The following is a 15,435-nucleotide window of genomic DNA, read 5'->3' as shown; positions in this document are numbered from 1 at the left end:
TGATGTCCATATATGTGGACGGCAGGTCCTAGGAGGTTAAGAATGGCTTCTTGACAACCAAGACCGTTTCTCACAAGCCACAAGTGAACGGTATGTGGATCAACTGCAGGGCGATACGCATTCGTCAGTTCCTGCATGAGAACTTGGCTGGATTTTTTTCTCCGCTGTCTGCCAAATCAAATATGTACAGCTACCGGCTGTGGCAATCCTTTGTGACAAGGGAGCAACCGAGAGTAGCTTATTCTTCTTAAGGCCGTTACTGTTCATCTGCTGTAGATTTTTTTTTAAGGCCTGCCTCTTCTTCCTTCTTCCTTTGTCCTTCACTCGCCTAAAATGCTCAAGGGCACACTGTACACCATACTGAGATGTGGTGTGCTCATAGCTCTCTGCTAATCACCTTGTTGGTGCAAAAATACTTTTATTTATTTTTATTTAATATTTTATTTTGTCGAGCTGTGTTGTGTTGGACAATTTTTTTTGCAGATTCAACAAAAGAGATGGGAACAAATGATCTGTTTGTTGCCAGGCTGGCTGCTAGTAACAAAGATCTCATCTTTGAAAGACCAAAATCTGTTGAACAGTTGTTTAAGACAACTTCAAAAAATTACATGGAAATCTGGCTTCCTGGAAGAAAAATATAAAGAAGGGGTGGCTCGAGACTTTGCCCAGAACTGTAATAGGCATAATCATGTTTAGTAGTGGACAATATATGCCTGTTACTTTATTTGGAATGTTTTTAAATGGGTTTGTTTTTAGAGGTAACAGTTTGTAATTTGTTTTTCATATAGAAGCTAGAAAAGTTACTCTAATGTAACTATGCTAAAGAATGAACATGTGAGCTGAAATAAAAATGTATACCGTGCATTATCAAAAGTAAAACAAAAGTACCAAATATATAGGAAGTGTATTTAGAGTTGGAGTGTGCAGCCATAGAAATGGCTTTAATTCCAAAACAGATGATGCAAATTTTTTGATTCGTTGACTTAAAATTCACTGTGGTGGTCCACAGAGGCAAAATCACTATATTTGTGTTAGTGTCCAAAAACATGTGGATAGAAGAAGAATAAAAACACAATAAATCTCCTTGAAGCTACATTACCAATCCAACAGTAGAACTCATTTTGTTCTTTTTTATTAGTTTTTGAACAACATCGGAGTTCCACTGCACAGAGGAGGAAGCTACTGTGTGTCAGGCTTTAATGGGGCGACCGTGGCTCAGGGGGTTGGGAATATCTGTAACCGGAAGGTCGCCGGTTCAATCCCTGGGCTCTCTGTCCTGGTTGTTGTGTCCTTGGGCAAGACACTTTACCCTACTGCCTACTGGTGGTGGCCAGAGGGGCCGATGGCGCGATATGGCAGCCTCGTTTCTGTCAGTCTGCCCCAGGACAGCTGTGGCTACGACTGTAGCTGCCTCCACCAGTGTGTGAATGCGAGAGTGAATGAATAGTGGCATTGTAAAGCGCTTTGGGTGCCTTGAAAAGCGCTATATAAATCCAATCCATTATTATTATTATTATTATTATTATTATTATTATTAATGCATCACAGCTACATATTAGTAGACTTACTTACTTAGACTTAGATCGGCGCATCGGGCGACAAGGGAACGCCATCGAACTCGGTCTATCGCGGCAGTTGTTGCTTCATCCCATGACAGTTCGACTGAACGTAAATCTTCAAGGAAATTCCTCCTCCATGTTATTTTGGGTCTTCATCGCCGTCTCTTTCCATTCTTTGGGTTCCACAGAACCGCGACACGGGCAGGTCTCGGGTGAGGTAGCCGAAGGATGTGACCAGCAAATCTGAACCGACGCTTGGTGACTTGGACATGGAGCGGCTCTACTCCAGCGCGCCAATATACTTCTTCATTGGTAACGCGATCCCGATATGTGATCTTGAGCAGCCTTTGCTGGAATTCGAGGCTCTGCTCAATAGTTGATCTCAGCGTGAATATTTGTTCAATGCAGGACCTTCCACTTCTAAAACCCGCCTGCTCCTCGCGTAGCCATTCGTCCACCGTATTAGTAGACTAAGATTTATTTTTAAATTAGATTAACTGATAATTAACCCTCTGGGATCGCTGGACTCGCCGGAGTCAAAATCACATGACCAATTTAAGACGACACAGCTACAAGATGCAGCGCGTCAGAGTCTCCATTTCAACTTGGGTCGAAAGTGCGGACTTCAAACTATACACCAGTTTTTGAATTGTGTCAATGGGCCACGTAAAACCAGAGTTACGATAAAAAAATACACGCGATGTTTTTTTCTGAACAAAACAGTGGTGTTTACAGCGGGATGGACGGTAAAAACAGCGTTTTCTATCGACAGCGCTAGCAAACACTCTCCGCTGAGAGTGAAAGAAGAAAAAGAAAAAACACCGCATCCCTATTGGTATTAGAGTTTACCATGTCAGCCAATCAAAAATATGATATGGCAACATGTGACATTTGGTTGTTTAGGGAGAAGGGGAAGTTTTTAGGAGTGACACCCGCAACGGAAAGCGGGCGAGCGAAAGAAAGAGAGAGATTGAGCGAGTTTTCATATTTGAGACATTAGTGACATTTAGCGTGTTTGGAGGCTGTAGTTAGTGTGTTGTGTAGTTATTGTGTCAGTTAGACTGCTGAATTTCATATTTGCTCTAAAAAAGCCGTCAAAGGCAGATTCCAGTCTAAACGCTGTTCCCACATGGAAAACTGGACTGATGCACCTCCTGCTGTCAGAACTGCAGGGTTTAGGCCTGTGGTGTTCTCCTCTGTCTTATACTAAACACAAACTACATTTTTTGGACTGGCACAAATAATTTGTGTGCCTTCTTATTTGATGCAGCACACCTGATTGTTCTGCATTTTTAGGTAAATAGTACCATATAACTTTGTTGTTTGCAAAACTTGTGCATAATTTGTAGAAATGTACAATTTCTATTTGCATTTCGAGTTATGAAAAGGATTCGTTAAACATGTTTGTGGGTTTTACAGTAAAAAATATAACTTTTTTCTACTCGGATTTTGAATTTTTTGTCTGAATTTAGATCAACTGTGCTAATATAGTATACCAAAATGTAAAAATAACTCAAATTTCAGATATTTGAGGTTGTGCTGAAAATAATGATACCAAACAAGGCAAGAAAAACATATTTTAAAGGTGAAATATAGAGGTAAAATCAAAAGTAGTCAAAAACGGCCAATTATACCCCGGACCCCAGAGGGTTAAAGATGATATCTGTGTGTGTAGCAGTGAAAAAAATGCCCCCTCGTAAGCTCCTGAAATGCTAAAGGAAGCAGGTAGATTGCTCAGAGCTGTGTTCACAGTTTACATAGCAGGCAGTTGTTCCAGATGTTCCAGACACTCATGTGCAACTTTGCACATGAGTGTCTGTGCAACTTTGCACAGACCCCGGGGCCGTGACTTCAGATGGAGTGTGTGAGCTGTTTCCGGAGAAGAGATAAGAGCCGTAGTCGGTTCCCAGCCTCCCCGCCGATCCACTCTGTTGATCTGCATCCTTAATGAAGCATCTATCAGCAGAGCTTGGTTAGCTCAGGTATGCAGCGTGCTCAGACTGGTTCTTGGCATGCTCCTCCTCAACACTGTAGGTCTGTATACACTGTAATTATAGAGCACTCCCTCCCTCATGGTGCTTTTGTTATCATCACGCTTACCTTCATGCCTGCAGGCACAGAAAAACAAAAGATGACCCAGGATGAATTTACTCGAATAACATTTGGCAAACTATAAAACAAAAAGAAAATCTCTGTCTGTTGATTGCAGGTCTAGTTCTTTAAGGGAATGCGTGCCTGGATTATGCAAGTCACGGCCGGAGTAAATGAAAAGAAAAGCCAAGTTTCCTGCTTGGTTATACATTAAACTAGTTGAAGGTCTGAACCTAATCTTCAGTGTCGAGCGGTATCACAGAGTTGTGTGTGAATAAAATACTAAATCATTCTCCTCAGTGAGCAACAGCGCAGTGTTGGTGTAACCTTCACTGTCATTTACCGCAGTAATACTGCAGGGCAAAAGTGATAGTACTGACTGATCCAAGTGTTACCCACACCAAAGTTTTGCGTGACCACGTCGACTTACAGCCTCGACTCAAAGCTGAGTTAGTCAGAGTTCTGCCTATGATGGGCCAGATATAATGTGCGTTAAGACATTTGAACCACTGTGCAGATGTGGCGCAGGATATAAACCTTGCAACACAAGTCAAGCACTTCACTTCATTGGCAGGTAAATAAAACTTTAGGTACATTGTAATCTGCAAGCCTTCAGCTATAAGGACATAATGAAGGTTAGTTGCTTTATGTAGACTTCTTGCAGGCTTTCAGTCAGATCACTGAGTGATATTTGTAAAGCTTTACACTTTGATTCTGTACCTTCACGGTTATCACTTGAGGTCGGTGTGATTGTCATCAGCACATCCTTTACATCCTAGAAATTGTGAGTTGGACCTGTAGTGGATTAGACTGGTTTGCCTGTTATCTGGCCCAATCATCTGGACATAGCTAATAGGCACTTACTCGTGTCATTTAACACAGCGGTCCCCAACCCCCGGGCCTCGGACCGGTACCGGTCCGTGAGTCGTTTGGTACCGGGCCGCGAGAGTTGAGGCTCAGGTGTGAAATGTATGGTTTTCAGGGTTTTTATCGGTTTTTAGTGTTATTTTGTTATCGTTTTTATCGTTAACTCAATTTTCCTGGGTCTTTTCACGTGTGTTATGAATAAATCTTCTTTTTTTCGGTACCGGTACTAGTTTTATTGTGTTGTATTTTTCCGCGACACCTTAAAGACCGGTTCGTGAAAATATTGTCGGGCATAAACCGGTCCGTGGCGCAAAAAAGGTTGGAGACTGCTGATTTAACATGCTAATTTCTCTTGCTTTATAAGGACACATAGACTAAAAATCTAAGTCTCTTAACCCAATCCAAAGCCATGAGATACTCTATGGCAGGGTTGTCCAACTCGAGTGCTCGAGAGCTACCGTCCTGCAGCTTTTAGATGCCTCCCTACTGCAACACAGCTGAATGAAATGGTTGGATGCCATCACATTTGGCAAAGCTGTTGTGTGTCACAACAAGGATGCATCTAAAAGCTGCAGGGTGGTAGCTCTCGAGGACTGGAGTTAGGGTATGTGACTTTTGGCTTTTGCACATTCTAATCCCAGGTCTTGGCAGTTGGCTAAAAAAGGTCTACCAAAAAACAAAAAACCTCCAAAAACAATTAACTTATCTTACAACTGTTAGTTCAGCTTCTGGTACAGTTATCTAGTACATGTATGAAATGTCATGTGTTTCCTAGACTCTATAAGAGATGCAGTCTTATTCTGTTCTAGCTGGGTTTTTAGTCTGATTATGGTCCAACAGCAGTCACACATTGCTGACCAGTGGCAGGTGTATTCCGGCTATGCAAAAAGCCCATCCTGTGAAAAACTCACGTCTTTTGAATTCCACAGGTTTTTTTAAAGCTTCTTCTCCCACAAAGCTTCTCTCTTGTGTTCTTGACAGCAAGTAAGACGACACCGCTTCTTTCCCTCTGTCATTTCTCCTCTTTCTACCTTTCTCTCTCTCTGAAGGAGCTCTACTCTTTTCTTGCAAAAGCCAGAGGAGGACGGCAGGGAGAGGTGGGGGCTGAAATCAGAGCCATTGCCTTGGAGGTGGAGGCGATTTATAGCGTGTTTGTGCAGGAAGAGGAGGAGGAGCAGTGGGAGGAGAGCAGGCAGAGTGAAGGAAAGGAGGGCACGAAGCAGTGACAGAGGGTGAAGAACTGGGACAAAAGTCTGTCGAGAGAGAAAAGAACTCTGGAGTTTATTGTTGGAGCTTTGAAAGAGGAGGATTAGAAGGAGGGAATGAGGAGGGCTTGACTCACTCTATGCAGCTGAATTTGGATTTGCAGCCACATGCTGAGTGCAGGAGAGGAAAAACCAGGTACGGCGACAGGGTAAAGGTCGCTTCTGCTCTTTCTGCGTGTGTGTTTTAAAGGTTTTATACTGGCTTGTTTCTGCATCGTCCGTCTGCTTTGTTTATGTATTCAATTCAAGACATTATACGGACATATAAAGGACACTGTGAAGCGTTACAGGAGTGAAATAACCAACATGCAGTGCTGTTAGCAAAGATTTAAACCCATCTGTGTCCCATTGTCGTTCAGCTTCTTCTCCTCAGGTTTCTGCCTTTGTGTCCAGAGCTGTGTTTTCACAGACAAAATGCATTTACTCGTTTGTCTTTGGGATGTTATTATAAGGCACCTTATAATACACCTGCTCAGAGTACTGTAGGTGGAGGAGGATTTCATTACATTCAGACATGCTGTGTGATCTTGCCTCTGCTGGTTTCACCCGTCCTTGTGGATGTTTTTGATTTACTTTGTCCTGGGTTTTCACATTTGTCACTTACAGTTCTGCCCTGCAGTACAATGAAGCTGAACGTAATATAGTTGGAGAGTGTGCAACGCTCAAAAGTGACATTCAGAATCTCTGCAGTGACATTTATTTCTTAAAAGGGTAGCCCTGTTTCTAAGGACGGGTTTCATTTCTCTGTAGTATTTGTCTGTCCACCGTAAACAGATTTGCTTTGATCTCTCTTAACTCTGAGCAACACGAGCAGCTTTGGCCTTTGTCTCAAATGCTGCGTTATAGAAACTATTCCTACACCCATTCTTTTTCTCTATATATGGTTAACCATGCACCCTCGCAAAGATTTATGTGTGATTAGTTATTAAGTTATTCAGCTTCTTTACATCCACCATCACGGCAGTGATTAGCTGAGCTGAGGGTTAGGGGTAGCTTTACCTTAGTATACGTCGATCCCAAATCGTAAACTCAAGAACAATAAGGCCACAGATGCATATCGGAGACTTGGTCTGAGTTATGTTATAGTCTCTGTTTGTTTTAGACTGTTTGTTTAGCACGTGGTGCATTCGTTAAACATGTCTCCCAGTAAGTTTATTCAAGCACTATGCAGGTTGGTTGTATTTACTGGAGTATTTAAATGGGAAATGTATTTTCATTATGAAATAAGCGTGGATTGCAGAGTTTAATGGATGTAGAATAATGGCACCATTGATCTACAGCTTTGAAGCTTCAGATGTCACTGGGTGTGAAATCTCATGGGAGAATAAAGGCTTCATAATGCAAAGAAAACAGAAAGAAGATGGGTTGAAGAGTGGGGCGTGACTTGTTGCTCGACTTTTTGACTCTTTGCTAATTTATTTGGCAGTTTGTTACTTTAAAATTAACATTTTTAAAAAGGAAATCTAATGCTACTTAGCATGTAACATGCTCTGCAGGACTACATGACAAATTTAAGAACCCAACAGTATGTAAAATATGTTCAGTTAAGTGTACTGCAGATTGCCACAATTCTGCATCAATGAGAGGAGCTAAGTAATAATCAACAGTATGAAAAATGTAAATTAAAGTTAATTTATGTTTTAAACTTACAGGTCAGGAAGAAAAATTAGAGCTATATTAGAAAAATAAAAAGCTGAATAATTCTTCCACCACAGCAATAAATCACGCTAAAGAGTTTTCTGGTATGAAGGATTGGAGAAAACTCTTCAGTACTTTGAGTAATTTCTGACATGAACCTCCCTGGGATAATGTCGAGGCTCCAAAACTACTTGCACTGATTGGCAAAGGTTTACAGTTTGATTGAGGATTGGGGTCATTACCAATGATGGTGAGAATATTAGCAATAATTAAGACACATAGTAATAATGTCTATAGCTGTGTTTTAAAGTGTAAAATGAAAATTGTGGCTCAGCTCATCTGTGAAAGAGCGAGACAAAGACACAGAAAGAGAGACAATGTATCATTGTCAGTTCCAGCTCTTGTCTGTGGGAGTACAGGGAAATGAAATGAAAAAGGTCGTTCCTGGTCACAAACCCACTAATCCCACCTCAGCTTACTCTGATACATCACAAAGAAACACTCTTGACCTGACAGAGCAGTCGGCACACTGACGGTACAGCTGATTAAATCCTGACCAAATGGAATCAAAGGACAATCAATGGGGAATGAGCAGTACCTTACTCAGGCATGATTACGGGATCTCTGTAAATAATTAATAATAATAACAAAAGTAAGGAGAAGAAATGTTCACAAAGGACAAAGTGTCTGCTCTGAACTGACATTAAATTTGCTGTGCTAATTTGTTAAATGGCATGAAACGGAAAATAGAACTGAGGCTGATGGGAATGCTGGATGGAGTGGAGCATGAGGAGGGCTCTGAGGAAAGCTCGGGGGGCGAGAGTTTCTTCACTTCATCTTCTGGCTTCAGGATAGCACCAACTTTTCATAGCATCAGCTTGTCGAGATTTTTCTCTAGAACCAACAACGACAACCTTATTTGCTAAAAGAAGAAAGGGCATGTGTTCACTGAAGTTTATTTTGACAGTCAATAAATACTAAATAATGAAAGTATTACAAGTGGCATCGATATTGAAACTTCATGAACGTAATGTTGTTTATCCTTTGCAGCAGCTGGCTGAGTGGGCAAACATGGGCTAATGGCCTCCTCCTTCCTGGTTTTTGTTGAGCTAGAGCAAAAAGAAAAGATATTGATGTGTGTCATCATGTGTATCAACACAAAATTATAGAATGAAAGTTTTCAGAAAATGCAGCCATGGGGACTCGGCATTGTGGTTGATGTTAATCATGGTAGAAACAAAATATCACCATAGCAGTCTCCCTGTCGACGTCCAACGAGCTATCGTTTCACCGTTCAAGCTGTGCTCTCTAACTATTCGATATGTTACTTCAATCTGTTTGACTAAACGCTGCAAAGGCACCTTAAATATGATCTTTTTCATTTGGGTCATTGACGGCTTAACGGAACTGCCACAAACAGACTTTTTGTATTCGTCTTTTTAAATGTTTTAAATTTGAGTTTTATTTGCTCATAGCATGTCTCCTCTCTTGCACTGAGTTGAATAATAGAGCCGGTGCGTGTTACAGAGGAAAAATCTGCACTAAAGAAAAAGGTTTGTTTCTCTAGAGAAGCTGCAGGGAAAAGAGTGCACGTGTCAAGGCTTTGAGTGCAACTCATGGAGCAAAGGGTGAAAACTGGGTGGAAAGACTCTGAAACATGATGAACATTGATGCCAGAGGGAGGATGGAGAAAGTTTTCCTTTTCTTCACACTGACACTTGTCTCTGCCTCTTTACAGAAATTCTGAAAAATGATGCTGGTTAACAAACCTGAGCAGCAGATTGGTGATACTGGACAAAGCTCTTAGAAGGAGGTGCTTTTAGATTTCACTCAGTCTGTTGTTGCTGTCTGATTTAGTGAGTGAATGTTGACCACAGCCAAGAAAGACATCATGTCCCAGAACGCCGGTCCAATTCTGATCCAACTTTAAATAGGACATATTATTTCACTTCCCCATCAGGGAAAACCTTTATATAGCTTTTTATGCATGTAAACGTCCACAGACAACAGATGCTGTGTTCTCATGCAGAAAACCCTGTTGTTGAACTACCTCAGTGCCTTGTTGGTTGCCATGGCTTCCCCCCACTACTTATGTGGTAGTGGGGGAAACGTTTTGGTATGCCATCACATAAAGTATGGCAACTGCCTCACTTTTATATACTTGTACTCGAAGCCAGTCCTGCTAAATGTCTCAGATATACAAATAGCTGAGACATTTCCAAATATCTATTTCCAGCTGCTAGCTGCAAAAATTAACACAGCGGCTTAAAAGGTCAAGTTTTCCAAAAATCTTGTGAATGCAATAAGTCAAGAAGACCTTTCTCTGCACTCACTGTTTATACATGACTGTGCATTTAATCATGAATTATTATTCATCTCTGGCTCTTTTGTTCCATCTTCCTCCCCTCACCCTGGCTGCCACTCCCTGAGCCTGGTTCTGCCGAAGGTTTCTTCCTGTCAAGAGGGAGGTTTTCCTTTCCACTGTTGCCAAAGCGCTTGTTCATAGGTGGCCATGTGAGGTTTCCTCTCTTTTCCTCTGCATTATTTTAGGGTCTTTACTAGGGTTGTTCAATATAACGAAATATATTGAATGACGACAGTGTTGGGGAGTAACGGAATACATGTACCGCCGTTACGTATTTAAAATACAAAATATGAGTAACTGTATTCCGTTACAGTTACCGTTTAAAAAGGTGGTATTTAGAATACAGTTACTTTGTTGAAATAAATGGATTACACGGCGGTACTTCCCTGTTTCATATTGTGGCGGGTCAGGACTGTTTGGGTTTTGTTTGACAGCTACGTTCTGTAGTTCCAGGTGGCAGCGTTATGGTTGCCATGGTTACACGGTGACGCTCTCTCTCTGCGTGTGTTCTGGGTGAGAGAGGCCTTTTTGTTGTTGTTGTGCTAAGCTAATAGGCAGAATGCTACAGGTATAGCTCTAAAGAATGTAGCATCATAGGCAGTGTAGTCCGTGCTGCAGGGAGAATGGACTGACATACACGTTATGTGTCTGTGAGCGAGGGAGGGAGAAAAAGGAAAAGTACGAGCTGTCATCGAGCAAAAACGGGAGCTGGAAGCATGTAAATATAATAATAACCACTGCAGCCAAGAAGAGAGCCTGACGAGCCCAGTTGTAAGTAAGCTATTAAGACTTGACTGTACACCGTGTTCGTGTTTTCCTCTGAAACAATAAGTCCCGTTGGAGCAGCCTTTCAACGCCTCTCTCTGTCTTTCGCTAGCAAAGTTGACCCAGACAACAAAGTAAAGCTATTTTTCGGCTACGAGCCCGACACAGAACCCACCGTATTAGTCAGAGGTCCCTTTACTACGGTTCGGAGCCGCGGACCTTCAGTAACAGTAATAAATCACAGCAATAGTACATTCATGTAGTTGTAAACAGCATGATAATATATTAATTAATCCAAAGTATTCAGAATACGTTACTCTCATTGAGTAACGTAACGGAATACGTTACAGAATACATTTTGGGACATGTATTCTGTAATCTGTAATGGAATACATTTTAAAAGTAACCTTCCCAACACTGGATGACGATATAAAAACGTCTGTCGTTTCCTATCACTCTATCGTTTGTTTCGTGGTATCGTGAAATAAACTGTTTACAGCAATATATGTTCATCGTTTTGATGGTTACTGTAGTGGCTATATTAGTTTCTTAAAGTTCTCTCTTTCTCTTATATTTAATATAACCACACTACAGACAGACAAGCGCCTGTTTTTATGTGTTGTCGTTAGCAACAATGATGGTAAAACTGTCGCGTGGCTCTGCTGTCCGCTTGTTTGTTTTCCACGTAAACCTTTCACAATAAAGCTCAAGATCCTGTTGAGACCTTTCAAAATAAACTGACTCACGTGAAAGATGCAGAGAGTTTACGGATGAGAAGCAAAAAGAGCCGTCAGGTGCTACAAAATAAACCGCAGACTCAAACGTTAGAACAGGCTTTTCCCCGCAGCACGCCGCGTAACGGCGGCCGTTACAACTTATGTCTAAAAATGTATCGTTTCATGCATCGGTTAAAACACTCGACTCCAGGTACACGACGCCCAGCTGGAAACACTTCACGCATGTCGAGCTGCCCGAGTTTCACAGAATTTACAAAAAACGTTACATTTTTGTGATTTATATCGTTATTGGACGATAGATGTCTTAATATCGGGATATGAGATTTTGGTCATATCGCACAGCCCTAGTCTTTACTTTATAATTTAAAGCACTTAAAGGCAACTGTTGTTGTGGTTTGTCACAATATAAATAAAGCTGAGTTGAAGTGACCTGGGATTTTCAAATTGTCAGCATTGGTGCATTTCCTAGAAATTAGTGACCTCAACCTAAACATTAGAGGTCAAGTTTTCTCAGAATCTTGTGAATGCAATAACTTGAGAAGAAGACAACATAGAAATTGATACCAGAGAGGTGTGTCTACTAGTAACCTGGGGTGTAGCAGTGGTGGTTATAAAAAGCAATGTTGCCTCGAAAGTTGAGATGGTTGTGTGTTCATGAAGCATGCTGAAGCCGGCAGAAGAAAAGAAAGACACTGTTAATGAAAAGGAAAAACTAATACGGGACCTCCTGCCTGCTATGAAATCAACATTTTCAATGATCAGAAGCTGGGAGGGATAATTGGGTTACTGTATATATAATAACACAGTGTGTGGTGATTGCTGCTCTCAGTTTACAGAGAGTATTTCTTTGTTTTTCCTCATTACCTATTTATGGGTTAAAGAGGATCAGCTTTTATTGTTAGCATAATGTAAAGCAGTGCCTCTTCCGCCAAGGTTGTTGACAGCCATCGAGTAGTCGTGTGAGGGGAGCTTTGAGCGCTCTTGAGGGCTTCTTCCTGCACGTGGGTCAGGGAGCTGAATAGGGGATGAGTGGAGTTGATTATTGGTCTCCACTCTTATCTCTCTCCTCTAATGCAGAAGCATCTGCTGATTATTCCCTTAATCAGGACTATCCTCTTTGTGATTAGCTTAGGGCTAAAAGAGCTCCTCACTCACAACGAGGACACGCCCACTGGACGGAAGCTTTGCTCTGGGTTCCTAATTGCATTATCATATGTTGTGTGTGAAGACTGATGGGCAGAGGTGGGTAGTAACGAGTTACATTTACTCCGTTACATTTACTTGAGTAGGTTTTTGAAAAAAAATGTACTTTTAAAGTTTTTTGCACGATGCTTTTTACTTTTACTTGAGTACATTTGTGAAGAAGAAACGGTACTTTTACTCCGCTACATTTGGCAATATTCGACTCGTTACTTTTAAAAAAATGATTAATTTCACACATTACATAATACTGCTAATAATGGATCATGCCGCCAGTGGAGTTTTCTGTAACTCTTTTACCAATCAGATGTGGCCATGCAGTCACATGACCAGTTTGAAACTGTGGCGGGCAGAGCGGCCCAAGCGTTTTAAAGTAGCGGACACACGGAAAGAAGAAAAATATGAAAACATGGCAGAGTCTACGCTAGAACTGAAGAGGATGAACACCCTTGGCCTCATATGCAAAGATGGTTTCGCTTAAAAGCAGTTCAAAAGAACAGCTATGTCTTCAGTGTCGGTGTCTTCAGTGCGAGCCGAAACAAACCGACTTTTCAGCGTGAAAAAACTCAGCACATGTAACCTGAGGAAACGTGTTGCGGTAAGTTTACTCTAAATATCTTTTTAGCTGTGGTTAGTTGGCTGTCAGTCTTGTGTTACAGCAGCTGTGTCAAGCTCGAGCCCCGAGTTTGATTAAGCTAGAATCACGTCATATTTTCGGTGCTACATTGTAGTGGGATAAATTTGTGGGTGTTGTTTCCGCAGCTTTTAACTGCTCGCTGGTTAGCTAGCGTGAGCTATAAGCTAACAGCTAACAGCTAGCCTGGTTAAACAAGCTAGAGTTCAACGCACATGTAAACAGCTCGTCTCTACTGCTTTAACTGTTAAAACAGAAGGCAATACTGCGGCTGACAGGGTTTAATATGTGAAACAGCAGCTTGTTTAGTCTTTAGCTTGTTTAAACAGTCTGCATTAAGCTGGGCAAACACTGCGATTTTTTTCAGCCGCGTTATTCAGCTCCTGTTCAAACTGTACGATTGAATCTCAGGGGTTAGAAGTTCATAGGTCACGATGCAGGGTCTCACACTATACGGCCAGATGCTCTGATGCGACCTGAGTGCTCAAACTATACGTCCATAACATGAAGCTTATCATACAAAATCTGTCTCTCAAAAGTATACAAAAGTATATTGTTCTAACAACATACTTTTCATGTTTGTACAATATACTATCATGTTATTACAATATACATAATTATGTCGTTCGTACAATATAATATTTATATTGTACGAACGTGAAAGGTTTTTAATGACGTGATAATTATGTACATTGTAATAACGTGATAGTATATTGTACAAACATGAAAAGTATATTTGACTTACATGATAGTGTATTGTTAGAACAATAAACTTTTTACATTATAACGTGATATACTTCTATTTTTCTTTTGCCCGGGTGGCAGCTCTACACTTCTGTACTTGGATGAGCTTGCAAAAGTTCTACAAGTTGTGCCTCCATCGCTTGTGTTTAGCTGCATTTCTGTGTTTGTGTGTGCACAGTGTGAGAGGCTGCATTGACACCCTCACGAGGGGCGACCGGATTTCAAACAGGTTTGATTTTCTTGCGACCATATGATTGATGATCGGGAGCAAGGTGTGAGGTGTTAATCGCTTCTCGTTACCCCACGTACACTACACGATGCATGACACACGATTAAGGTGAAACTCGGGCCGATCACCAAAGCACTCGAACGACTGAAAAATCTTCTCAAAATGGGCCAAAAATCGCACAGTGTATGCCCAGCTTTAGGAGGCTAGCTCCATCCATCTCCCTCCCGTGTGGTTGGAAGGGGCGCGTTTCATCTTTTTGCAGACTGAGGTGTTTGCCTTCTCAGGACAGCCATGCAGAGATAAGAGGCTACATCGCAGCTCCAGTCACGGCTTTAATTACTGTCTTTCTCGTCTTTTCCCAGAGTAACAGCCAAACGGTGCGAGGAGGATCTGTTGGCTAGCACTGTTTAGCTTTGCATGCATTTTTATTTTGAACTTAATCTGGAATTCATTGCAAATTTTTGTGCGGGATATGAAGGACAAGAATTTGTTTTTCAACAAGAGTTTGTAAAAAACATCTCCAGTGTGATCAAATCTTCTTGCCAAACATCCGCAGTTTGGCAGTCTATATGGCACAATAATGCCTAGACCTAATTCTTTTGAAAACCATACATCTTTCCACAGGTCTCAACTTCATCAGACATCACCTAGACACAGAGCTGGATGAGGCAAGCACAAACAGCAGCCTAACCGACCAAGATGATGGATCCATTGGGTCAGGAAAGCCAGAAGCAGGGGAGCTGGAGAGGTACCTTTCATGTCCATTCACTGGAGGTGTGGATCTATTGCATGGCGTTCCTCACATCAAGAAGCTGTCAATCAAAATCAATTCAGCTCTTCCTGCATCAGGAGCCTGTGAGGGACTTAGTCATGCAGGACTCCTGTTCACTGCTAAACAGTTACAGCTTCACAGAAAGAACCTTGAGAGCAAACTGCTGCTGAAGCTTAACCATCACCTCACTGAGTGAAAAAAGGGCACATTTTTGCTAAATATGCAGAAATAGATGCACACCCATACAACTTATGGTAAACTGAGCTGTGTATGAACATATGTTGAAGATGGCTCGTTCTAATGTTTTCTCTGAGGCTGCTGTACCATTTGGAGCAAAAATGAATATAAAGTTTACAGCATATCATGTCACTGGAAATTGTTTGCACTGTTTATATATTTATATTATTTACTGTAGGTATTGGTTAAAAAGGCTTTATGTTGTGAAAAACTGAAATCTGGAAATTAGAATCCTTGTGCCTTATTTTGTTGATGTTTTTACATATATTCTACTTGAAAATACTAAAATTTGTACATTTATTTTTGTTTGTCTGATAGCATTTATTTAAAAA

General features: G+C 41.3%; 1 protein-coding gene across 2 annotated transcripts in view; it reads left to right on the top strand.

Annotated features, from left to right (window-relative positions):
- Nucleotides 1-15,435, top strand: part of large2 (LARGE xylosyl- and glucuronyltransferase 2) — a 131,388-nt gene that overhangs the window by 77,307 nt on the left and 38,646 nt on the right. The window contains exon 1 of one of the 2 annotated variants that reach the window (XM_085161756.1): nucleotides 1,315-5,918. The exons of the other annotated variant lie outside the window; for it this stretch is intronic. The gene's annotated coding sequence lies outside the window, so the exon portion shown is untranslated. Of the gene's footprint in view, nucleotides 1-1,314; nucleotides 5,919-15,435 lie in introns of those variants that run through there. 2 annotated transcript variants of the gene reach the window in all.

The sequence above is a fragment of the Neolamprologus multifasciatus genome, chromosome 1 (assembly GCF_963576455.1).
Source record: "Neolamprologus multifasciatus chromosome 1, fNeoMul1.2, whole genome shotgun sequence".
Lineage (NCBI taxonomy): Eukaryota > Metazoa > Chordata > Actinopteri > Cichliformes > Cichlidae > Neolamprologus > Neolamprologus multifasciatus.
Note: the sequence above shows the minus strand (reverse complement) of the source record. Positions and strands in the feature narration are given on the sequence as shown.